The sequence below is a fragment of the Labrus mixtus genome, chromosome 7 (genome assembly GCF_963584025.1).
Source record: "Labrus mixtus chromosome 7, fLabMix1.1, whole genome shotgun sequence".
In the NCBI taxonomy this organism is placed as follows: Eukaryota; Metazoa; Chordata; class Actinopteri; order Labriformes; family Labridae; genus Labrus; species Labrus mixtus.
The window spans coordinates 26,860,866-26,873,264 of record NC_083618.1 but is presented as its reverse complement, the minus strand read 5'-3'; the positions used below and the strand labels follow the sequence as shown (position 1 = coordinate 26,873,264).

Here is a 12,399-nt window from a genome sequence, read left to right as displayed (position 1 = left end):
GAAGTATGCCAACTGGATACCACAGTTTCTGTTTGTAGACATAATGGTGAAAATGATGAGGTATGATTTCAGAGTGACTGATAAACATTATCTTTCTTTACTTGTATTTCTACTGAGGAACAATAATCCACCTGTTGGACATGTCTAAACTTGGATAATTTGTCAGTAGAGCTTTTTACTTGGCTTGCTTATGGAATCCTTTTGTATATATATTTGTCATAGCCAGATTTTACACTTAACATCCATCCTTTGTCATTTTGCACTTCACAGGAAGGGCAGACCAGATTTAACTAAAGTTATTACTCAGTACTTTAAGTAAAGTATTATAAAGATTGGTAGTTTGACCCCTGGGGCAGAGTTTGAAGTTAGACAGGCCAGATGTCAGTCCTCACTACACAGCTCAGCCGAGTCCTGATGTAGACCAACCACTGGTCTGCAGCAGTGTGTTATTGATCCACGTCACATACATGTATGGTTACTGTACTGGTACACATACTATTGTATTTCAATGTGCATCTTTTGAGCTATTTTTAATGAAATTGTTTGATTCTTTGTTTATTAAAGTGTGAATTTGGGGGAGCACGTAGGGTAATTGATGATTGTTTTTTTGCAGCTGTTATAATCATCATTATCTCTAATCATCGTCACTAGAGTAGGACAAAGTCTTCATTGTTTTATGCCATAAGTAAGAAAAACTAACAAGCATCTTTGATTGTTCCTAATGAGTTTGTTTGCATTATCTCTATTACTGGCTCCTCTGCTGTTTAAGTCCTCTCTGTTTCTGCCTGTTTGGGAGCTATGTACTGCTCAATGCAAACGGTCAAAGCGGGCTCCAGAACTCTTTCCCCTTGGCAGCCAATGATGTGGGGGGGGGGGGGGGGGGGGGGGGGGGGGGGGCAGGCAGCAGGGAAAGGAGCGCTAATTCATCACTGTTAAAGGCAGGGTAATAGGGCCGCGCCACTGGTCGGGCTATCACAGGCCTGCCTCCTCCAAAAGGCAGTTAATTAACTTTCCATCGGCTGGGAGAGGATGCATGAGTATGTGTGAGCTTGGCCGACAGCCCCATGATGCAGCCTGCGGAGCGTGGATATGTGAGGTCCAAACCTCGGCCCCCGCCTGGAGGCACAGTCCTGAGGAAGAAACCTCTCTGGGAGCCTCTGGAGGTCATAGTGGGTTTAAAGGCGGATACACACATACACATAAAAGACAGATTATTTACATAATGGGTCCTTAAGATTCCCTCTGTTTGTACATTCAGGGCTCTGATATTTTTAGTTTGGCAGGGAATAAAGTCCTTTGTTTCGCTTTGTTGCTTGAGCAAACTTCACAAAGGTTTGTTCTCAGCTCAACCAATGAGGCTGCTTTTATTGTTGTGTTTCAGTATTGTGAACAGAGTGGTTGTCTATGTTTGGCCTTGTGTGAAAGGATAAAAGGGAAGAGAGAGGCCACATGACCCATTGATAGTTAATTATTTAATTCTGCCAATGTTCTTGTCTTTTTTTGTAATAAATAATGTTTTTTTCCCCCATAAAGTCCAGCACAGCTGCCAGGGCCAATCATGTTGACTTCGCATTGGAGGGAAAAGGCCATTTCTGAAACAAGCTTACATCATAGACAGGAATTCATCCTGAGTTTGTTCATGTGTTCTCCTGTTTTAAGTTGTTTTTTGAGGTATGAGGTATCTGCATGTTCCTGATGCAGCCTCAATTCGAATCTGCTGTTGATGCTGTTGGCTGTCAACCCCGGCTCTCCTTTCATTGATGCTTCTTGATATTTACCAGCTGATGATTAATTTAGGGTAATGTGTTTCATTGCATTTCCACATCACAAATCCCATCACCACTACTCTACCGCGCTGAGCTCTGAGCTTTTCTTTGTAACACAAACGCTGTTTTCCATTCAATAATTAACTGCAGACTACTTTGCAGTCACTGGTACTGTCATGGAAACATTGCCTTCAAGGATTTCTCACATTTTTAGACTTAAGTGAACTCAGGCGACGTCAACTCCATATTAACTTATATTAGAATCCTTTAGTAAAAGTTAATTTCAATACGGGCATTTTAGTAAGAGGTCAGAGGTCATGGCTCGACACTAGAAGGGAGTCTAGGGTGAGTTTCGGGTCATGACCGGCTCAGCCTGTCTCTTATAACAGTCGATGATAATTAGGACAGCAGAGATTACAACTTAAAGTATTTATTGGAACAGTATCTCACAGTGTCTTACATTCCTTTGTCTGAAATTAAAATCAGAGTCAAAGTAATTCATGGTTAAATCAAAACAATGTAAAAGTAATAAAGCAAAACTCGCTAGTTAAAATGGTGAACTGCTGTGGCTCAGTTGGTAGAGTCTGCCGTCTCTCAACTGGAAGGTCGAGGGTTCGATCCCCAGCTCCTGCAGCCACATGTCCGATGTGTCCTTGGGCAAGACACTTAACCCCAAATTGCTCCTGATGCTTTGTCAGCGGTGTATAAATGTGTGTGAATGGGATTAGTTACTTCTGATGGTCACTTTACACAGCAGCCTCTACCATCAGTGTGTGAATGTGTAGGTGTGAAAAGTGCTATACAACCTGAAATCCATTTACCATGGAAACAGCAAAAAAGGTACATTCCAATGTTCATCCATCTAATTTCTTTAAGACTGTAACCATGCTGTAAAAGTCCCACCATTAAAATACTTGAATTTAAAGTTGTCAAAATGTTTGATGCTTTTTGATATCATGTGTTTTACAATAATACAATCTGCTGTTTTGGTCGATAGTATCTTAAAGTACCAATAAATCCTACTTTTTGGGACAATTAAAACTATATGTGCAATTAAGATCGTGTGCAGAAGGTTCCTTGAAAATTGTAATCAAAAACATTGCATTTTCCAATATCTGTTAGCATCTCTAAATTTGTTGTTGCGGTACCAAAACGGGTTTCCGTATTGTTCCAGTTTTACTAGTATGGTGTCATGGTTTGAAAAAGTGGATATTACTGTTTTGTTTTCTAACAGTGTGACTTTACCTAGCGCTTACAGAAGACATTTATTGCCTATCAAACTTGTAAACAAGAGTTAGTTAAATCAATGTGTAATGCATTGTTTATGGCGGGTCTAGCAACCTTTTAAATCCAGTTTGAATGCTTTGCTCTGCAGATGCTGTGCTGTCTGGAATGCTGTTATAATGACTTTTAGAGCCTCTAATGAAAAGATGCTGCATTGATGCTATTACCGATTAAGTTTGTGAACTCGGATGTCTGACTCATTTGTGACATTTTTTCTGAAGTCTTAATGTGTTTTTTTTAATTTCTGTTAAATATAACCTTGGATAAATCTAATTAAGAATTGGACTCAAGCTTTTCCTCTTTCATTCACCCAAGTCGAGTCTAATTTCCTGTACAGTATCGTAATCATCATGAATCTCAACTGAAGTATTGTTCCATAGTTCAGAGATTCACACGCTCCATTGAACAGCTCGTTTGTTGATAGCCATCACTCCAACATCACAAGCTCACTCAGAGGACAGGAAAGTGATGAAAGGGAGCGGAGAGATAAGGTTGAAGTTTGATAGTTTTTTTCCCCCTGAATTGACCCTCCTGTCCGGGCAGATATGTGCTCTATTGAATCAGTCCTTTTCACTTCATCATTGTGATCATATTTTTCTTCAGTTAAGCCCACCATCTGCTCCCAACACTCTATGTGAAGTGCAGAAGCCAATCGATCGTGAGTTTGGCTCTGCCGGATAGTTTCACTGCATTCCTCTTGGGAGTCCTCGGCATTGAAATAGACTCTTTTGGTCGAGCTTTGGCACTGCTGAGAAATGTCAGAGTGTTTGTGGAGGGAGCTGCGCGGCTGGTCAGCAGCACCTGCAGCTCCAGCTCCAGCTCCAATAGCAGCTCCAGCTCGAAACAACAGCAGCAGCAGCGACATTGATCCCCCTGCTCTCTCTTCATTACCTCCAACCAGATGACACAGAAACGGCTCCACATCAAAAGCCCACTATGAAATCAAATGCAACAATGTGTTGCTTCGACTTTTTACAAATACCCAGCTGGTGTTACTGACACAATATGTTCGCCTCCCACGTGGAACTAGTTAGTGCCCAGAGAATTCCCTTTGTATCACATCACAATGAGCAAATAAAAAAAGGTTCCTTTTTAATGCAATGGTCTGCCGTACATTTGTCCAGTTATCACTTTAAAAGCTTAAATAACGGCAATAATTAACAGAGATGATTTAAGGGATGCGCTATGTTCTCTGCTTCTGTTTTACATGCAACAATAAAATAAGAATTATCTTTGCTTGCAAAAACACCAATTCTTTGTTCCTCCTCTTAATAGCAGCTTAATAAACTCTTCTTGTGCCATTATAGTCAATCAGATCTTGTCGTCATGAGGGCTCCGTTTAACAAGCCTCCTTAAAGACTGTAAAGAAATGATTCTGGCCAACTGGCTCATGCCCATGTTGTAATTGAACTCCTTTTTTAATTTTTGCATCAATGTGTTTGTTTTGTAGTAATAATTAAAGTTGCATATAGAGAACCACTCTCAGGATCCATCCACAGTCTGTGACTTTTCATTTCTCTGGCTGTCTGGAAGCAGTTTGTAATTTAAGATTAGGGCCCATCTGGGAGGTTGGAGGGGTGAAATGTAATCCCAGTGTATTCACTTACTCAGTTTCAGCGCTGCATTTGGAACAGAACAACATATTGGATTTACCTGCAGGCATGCTGTGATATTTTCAGTGATGCTGAGGACGGTCACTGTGTGTGAATGCATGGTGCTATTTGTTGGTGTTGAATGTGGATAGCATCAACAACAGAGGCCCATACTTCCTATAAACACGGTGTGTAAAATTTATGATGATTAGCTGCAATCAATGAGCCGATTGTCAACGTGATATAGAGAGGAAATTGTCATCTAATGTCGCCTTTCTTCACTCTTGCTATACCTACATTGAGCCTCAGAATAACACAGTTGCACTCATTAGAAGTTTTCTTTTCTTTTATAGCAGTCATTATCTCTACCAGCTCCTCCCATGAGAGGGATTGGCTGGAGAGGAAGTGATCTTAAATCGGTAGAGCTAGAGAACAGATATAACCCATGTTTAAATTGTTTTGAAGACACACACAGTGGAACAACTGAGTGATTTACTTTCGTAAACTGTTTCAATTCAAGACAGTCATTAAGGTGACGGCATGTGGATTTTCAGGATCAACAAATCATTACCATGTTAATTTAGACTCATTAGTTTAATTATTGTCAACAAACAAGACACTTGCCAAGAAAAGAGCTTTTGTGTCACTGCGGAAGGGTTCTATTTGCTGGATTGTTTTTTGTTTGTTTTGGCAATTAAAAAAAGGGAATGTGTTATCTGTTTAATTTCAGCTTCTCATTATTTGATCTTGTCTCGTATTAGTTTGAAGACAAACTTTATTAGGGGAGACTAGATTAGTCAGCCCAGCGTGGGGACAAATAAAAGAAGATATGGGTAACAACCAGGCGGCAACCTCTGGTCTTGAGAAATGAAGCCAATGCGGAAATGCAAAATCCTGCAGTTCGTCGAGTGTCCGCTTGAGGCTAGCTCCAGGAACACCAGAAGTCACATAGACAGACTGCTATCAGTGTGGGAATGGGTAGGTGTGACATGCGGTGTGAAAGCGCTTTGAGTAGTCAGAGGACTAGATCATACTAGCTATACAAGTGCAAGTCCATTTACCATTACTTCTTGGCAAGGGAATGACATTTGTTTCAAGATACTCAGTCTCATCAGAAAGACCACAGAACATTTAAGTCCGTCCCAAGCACCCACTAGACAACAAGAACTCACTGTGCACAACAAGAACTCACTGTGCTTAAAGGGAACTACAGCTGGCCCTCCTTATGACTTTTTATTTTCACTAGATCCACACGGGAGATAGCGCTTACTATTATATTGAGCCTATAAATTCTCTTTGTCAACAATAAGTACAGTCTTTACTTTGTCATTAAGATAGCTACAGTATCATCTGGAAAGGCTTCAGGACACTGCTGGGTATGTTGAAATTGACTTTTTAGGCTTGAAATACTGTCCGAGTTTGAGATTGAGATCTCCACATACATTAATCATCGTTTCCAGCCTGAGGCAGAGTACAGCTGTGATTATGAAAAAAGAGAAAGCTCAACTGCAGCCCTTCGCCTCGGCAGCAGCAGCATCATCAGAGGGGTTTGGTTCATTGAGCACAGGAAGTTGCCCCTCCTCGCAACCTTAACCCTAAAGGCAAGAAGTAGATAAAAGTATAAAAAAGGGTAGCATTTTAAAATAAAACATTGCCACATCTAAGTACAAATTAAAACAAAGTTGTATCTCTTTGTTGGAAAAAAGGTTCAAAATCTTAATGAAATTTGTCTACAGCTCGGGATAAAAGTGGTAGAATAATATCTGTTCAGCTGAAAGTCATCACATGTTCCAGCTGAACAGATACTAGTTTAAAGCTTACTAGCAACCATGTACCAACGAAACAAACAAGGCAGAAAATATCAGAGAGGATAGGAGCACCAAGTTCATGCTAAAGTAGAAACTGTGTCTTCCCGATGCTTTGGCATATTGAAAACTGCGGTTGAAACTGTGTCAAACATCATTTCCTTGCCCACTTTTTTTTTTTTGGTCACACATGACTCCTCCATCTCAGTGCTGCTTGTTTGATAAGGCCTGCAGATATTTTGGTAAAATTATAGGATTATCAACAGTCTATGTCAGTAAAAAGTAAAGCCCATCATCATTGCCAGAGAGCCCTGATGTGACATCTAAGAATTTCCAAAGATCAATTCTTGGGCATTTATACATCCAAAATTATACACACAACAATACCAACAGAAGAACATTGCAGGGGATTTTGGCACATTTATTTAGGGCGCTACCCACACGTTTAGCTGTGTTGCTCAGTCCACGAATGCACAATCCTTACAAGTTATACTTTGTTGTAAAAGTGACTAATCAGGCTTTGAAACTATATAAAAGACAACACCAATTAGTTTTACTAAAGGGGTGAAATAAGTGACCGAAATAACGTTTCCAAACTTTTTTTGAGGCGTTTATATCGAGATAGTAGATTGTTGTATCACGCAACAATGTTCCTAAGATGAAGAGTTTTAATTCAGGTTTAACTTCAAGGACTTACCTTTTGTTATTAAAATGGCCTCTGTTATTCACGTCCTCACAGCTATTATACTGTAGGTTACATAACGATGTGACAATGGATCGAGAAGCTACTGAATCCCGTCATGGAGAAGAAAACTGAACATTCTCCCTCTAGCTGTCCACACACAGCTGAATGTCTGCTCATGCTGTACCAGACGCCCGAGGTGTACCTGGGTCAAAACCTTTTGAATCCGCTCACTCCACCAACTTGACTGGAGGGTAATGAGTTGACAACTCTGTGTGATATTAGGCAAGCCTGAGGTGGCAGCAGGTGCTGTGGAGGACTTGTGTGTATGTGTGCGAATAAAATCTTGATTGGTGCCCTCGAAGCAGCCAAGGGAAACAGCCGGCATTACGGTAAATCGATGTGGATAAGTTCATCAGTTAATCCAGGGTTAATGGTATTACAGATGCTGCTCTGCTGTCTGCCCTTTGTGTCTAAAGGTCAACCTCTACCTATTAAAACACATACAGGTTATGCTTGGCTGGCAGCGGCACACAGGAGGCACTGTACTACAGCTGCATAAGCAGAAATGGAAATAGAGAGTTGTATTTTAACATCGCAAGGGCTTGATCAAATCTGTGTTGTCACCGTCTTCTTTATAATAAAAGTAATTAGTAACGGATTGTTTATTAGAGGGAGGGAAGGGCGAGATAGTTCCTCCAACAGCGTGGCTCTCAACCGCCACCTCCTCAAACACACACACACATGGATGTAGACAGAGACACACACTCATCCCTCCTGCTGGTTGGAAGTGCTTGTGTTCAGTACGAGCCTCTTTTAATGACAAGGGCGTGTGTTTCACTGTGAAGGGCTGTTATTTTCTGACATGGAAGCAATTTAACACATCACGGCACATTGTGAATTAAAGTACAGCAACCAATTCTCCTTTTTTTTTTTTCTTTTTTTTCTACCTCTGAACAAGATTCTGAATATGAAATCTGACATGAGACCCAACTGTTGCCAAGATGGCCTTTTTCACAAGGCGGAACAACTTCACCCACGTCTGTCTTTGGGCATAATTCTTGTCTTCTGGGGTGTTAGAACAGTTTGACAAAAACATCTCGAACTCTTTTCTGTCTTTGTCTTTCTGGCTGTCTCTGACTTTTTTGGTGACTTCCACATTAGTCACTGCACCCTTTACTGCCAACTGTGTTACACTACTAATGAAGAAACACAAGTGGAAAAGAGGAAATATCTCATTTCCTAAACAGCTGTAATTACCACATTATGGGAACCTTTTGCCATCTCGCACAAAGTACAACCACACACCGGATGATGCAAGAAGTAATTTTCCTTACGATTATAAACCCCGAGTCCTGAATGAAAGTGATTACCATGAGTAGGGATTTACCCGTGATGTTGTACAATAGCAAATCTATTTCTCTGCATGTTATGTAACTTTCTGGACCTGGAAGGATGCCACTTGCCCCCCCCCCCCCCCCCCTCCCCTCTCTCTCTCTCTCTCTCTCTTGCTTACTCACCATGCACGCTTGCAGCCACTCGACTTTACCCACACTCCTTCACTGGGGGAACACTCGCATAGGATGGTACTCTGCCCCTTCACCCAGTACGAGATAGAGCAGTGTGTCCTCCTCTGGCTATGTGTGTTAGTGGATGATTTGAGAGGAGAAACAGCTGGCGAGCTACTGGGAGGCAGCCAGCGCATCCCTCAGTAAGAGTCACATGGAGCCTAACAAGCCCTCAGGAGAGAGGGTGCCACCGCCTGGCACCGAGGAGTAATGTTTCCATAAAGTGGAATATATCTTAGCAGGGACATATAATTAAGAAACTTGCCTCTGATGAGATATATCCACGCTCGGTTTTGGGGAAAAGTGAAAATAAGACTCTTTTGAAGCAGCTGAACTTCAGCATACTAAAACAAACCTCTGATCTAGGGATGTAACAGAACCACGCAATACAATAAAAAATCAATACAATAATGGACCATTTAAATCGATGCAACAAAAAGAAAAATGCAGTGTGTTTTTTTTTAACCAGCAGAGAGCGCTATCTACTTTTGGCTTCTCTTGTTCCACATCCATCGTGTGTCTTGAAAGCCGCTTATAAATAAAATGTATTATTATTATTATTATTATCATCAGCTGAAGAAGAAGATGGGCATACAGACCAGTAGTGAACCATGGCTCTGACAACATGGTCGGGTGCAAACGCAAGCATTTTTCCGCCTAGCAACAGCAGAGATGGAAATTTCTGATAGGGTGACTGTGACTGAATATGTCTGTTTTCTTTTTACCCATTACATGCTGATGCAAACTGAAAAGGTTTGTTTTATTGGGTTATTTTTTTCATGACATCGCAGGAACAAGTGAAGATATTGAAGTTGAGCATATGTCTTGTTTTCAAAGTGGGAGGATAGACGCGATGTGAGGGGATAACGTACAAAACATAAACAGTGTGCAAATATTGCAAGAGACTGGTGATGAACACAAATAACACAACCAACATGCAATATGTACAACAATGCCACACTGCAATAGAGACACCATCATATTTATTACAACCGTTGGGAGGCATATTTGAAAACCTGCTCGCCTCAATGAGTGCATGAGCCAAAAAGATGACATGCTATTAACAGGAATCAGGGAAATAACATGTTGGCCTTAAGTTTAGGCCACCAGGACAACATCTTTGTAATTGGTGTTAAGCAGCTGATCGGGCTTCTACATCCTGATGGGCTGTAGCTGTGGTTTGTGTCTGCTCCACCCGCCTCCCGTTCACGGGTTTTAAGGCAGCAGCTCTGTGCAGCTTCTCCGACTCAGATCTACGGGAGAGGGGTGTTGCTCTCACTAAAGTGTGCCTCGCTGCGCCCTCGGGGGGGAAAAGAGGGGCTGCGCCAAGCTGTAATTGATAGATTGATGGTTTACCCCTCTGTTGCCTAAGGGAAATAACACTCACACACCCCTCACATACACACACACACAGTAGGCATATGAAGCAATGAAGTCTACACAAACACACAGCTCGAGGATTGCAGAGATAGGTCTGGATTGACTCTGAGAAATTCTCTTGAAACTGATTTTTAATGTTTAACATGACACTGTGTGTGTGTAGTCTTTTCTTGATATCAGATTGTGTGAGCAGTAGCTAATTGATCTGTGCCTCTGCCACCACTCTGGAGGTTAGTTCATGCCAAAGGGGGTAGTGGCCTAGCATAGCATCAGTCAGATTATCTGGTGCGGTTGTAATCAGTTAATCACTGACTGTCACCATGGAGCATCACATGTTTGCAGCGCTCAGTGTCCACAGGCGTCTCACTAGTCATGATTTTTATATTGATAGAGCCGGGGCTTACTGTTAAATGGATCGGTTCTAGATAAACGGAAAATAATTCAAATTTACTGGAGAATACAACAGACGTATTTTATAGAATTAACAAATAAATGTAAAAAAAAATAAAAATAAAATAAACGCTTGTCTTTAAATGTGAATGCATTACATGCTGTGTTATATCACTGATTTATTTCCCCATAGATGTTAGTGCGTTGAAGGCTGGACCTAATTATTGTTATTCTTGAGCACCCACATTTCAATCACTGTTTAACGCAAACTTGGAATCTATAAATGTGTCTTGCTGTCAATTCACATATCAAATGTAATCGTTATGCTGTTTATAATTGGCAGAATAAGTTAAACCATGGACTGCTGATGTGTAATGAACATATCTGACATTCGCTGGTTTTGAAAAATTTAATTTCTTAGCGAAATACTTAAAGACGAATCAACTTCTCTTTGAAAGATAATCCAGAAAACTACATTTGTATCAATCGATTGAAGCTAGGGAGAAAGCTAGCTAGCTAATTGGGTTAACTTTAAGCAAGCTTGTGATTCGTGCACCCAGAACTTATAATGAAGTCGACCCCACTGAGATGGAAGATGTGATTGGTCAAGTTTACTGTCATTTGAAATCACTCCCTCATTGGACTCTGTTACCCAAATTTTGATAGGGAGTCATTCAACCCCTTACATGCTGACGCAAACCGAAAAGTTTTGTTTTAATGGGTATGTTTTTTTAAATTATTTTATCTTTATGTTATTTATTATAGCCAAAAGTCGTCAAGCCATGGACTGCTGATGTGTAATGAACATATTTGAATGTTGCTGGACTTGAAAAATCTATTATCTTAGCTGAATACTTAACTGTATGCATTTCTTGTAATTTTTCTACTGAATATAACTTGAATCAGGAGAGATACCTAAATGAAGTAATGATTTATTTGTGGTCCACATTAATGATAATGTAATGAATTATAGTCAGAGTATCTTAACTCTACAGGGATATATGCTGATTGAAGGGTGTCAAAAAAACAAAATCTATCCCACCTGTAGAGTCCAGACACTGGCGGTGGAGGTGTTGGTCCATGTCATCTGAGGCAATTTAAAAGATGAAACTGCAAAGGCTTGGCAGTGATGGAGAGGTGGAGGGTCACACACGTAACCATGACATGAACAGGAGGCAGTAATATAAGAGGCTAGCAACGACAGTTTTGTTGCAATGCTATTGGACAGATGTGACGAGGCGATGAAAACAGTTGATTGAGGGTGCACACCACCACCTGGCACTTCTATCATTGAAGACACCAAACAACTCCTGCAACATCTGGCAATCATTAAGAGTGCTTGAGCATCAGTTGGGAAACATGTGCAATCTTTCAATGTTTGTACAGACAGCAGATCATTTGGAGATCTGTTTCTACTATGAAATAGAAGTAATACTCATCTATTCTGTGAACATGCCACTGCACAGCCAGGTCAGAGGTTCAGACGAATATATTCCTCTTCATCAACCCTATCTATTTCTTTCTCTCTCTCTCTCTCTCTCTCTCTCGCACTGGAAATTGGTGTATAAACATTTTCTCTTTCTTTAGAGCCAGAGGCAGACTTTGTTATTGTTCTGCTGAAGCAGGGCAAATATAACTGCAGTTTTCAATATGCAATAGACAGCTTTTATTCTCCTCGCTGCTGATACATAGTTTGCTTATTTGAGAAGGCCAGCATGGAAATGAGGGTGTAGGCTGCAACAAGGCCACATTGAATATAACGTGGGTGATGGTTTGCATACTCTCTCTTGTACTTTTCAGACATTTTGTCTACTTCTCTAAACATATTCATGCTTCTCCAGCCTCTATTGAACTTGTGTCCTTTCTGTTTGCTGATGTGATAAATGTATCCTTTTAATTCAAATGACAAAAGTTGACAGTTTTTATCGTCCT

The 12,399-nt window shown here is 40.7% G+C and overlaps 1 protein-coding gene across 4 annotated transcripts in view; it reads left to right on the top strand.

The window, feature by feature from the left end:
* The window catches only part of iqsec1b (IQ motif and Sec7 domain ArfGEF 1b), a 197,510-nt gene that overhangs the window by 72,698 nt on the left and 112,413 nt on the right, over positions 1–12,399 (top strand). The window lies entirely within an intron of this gene.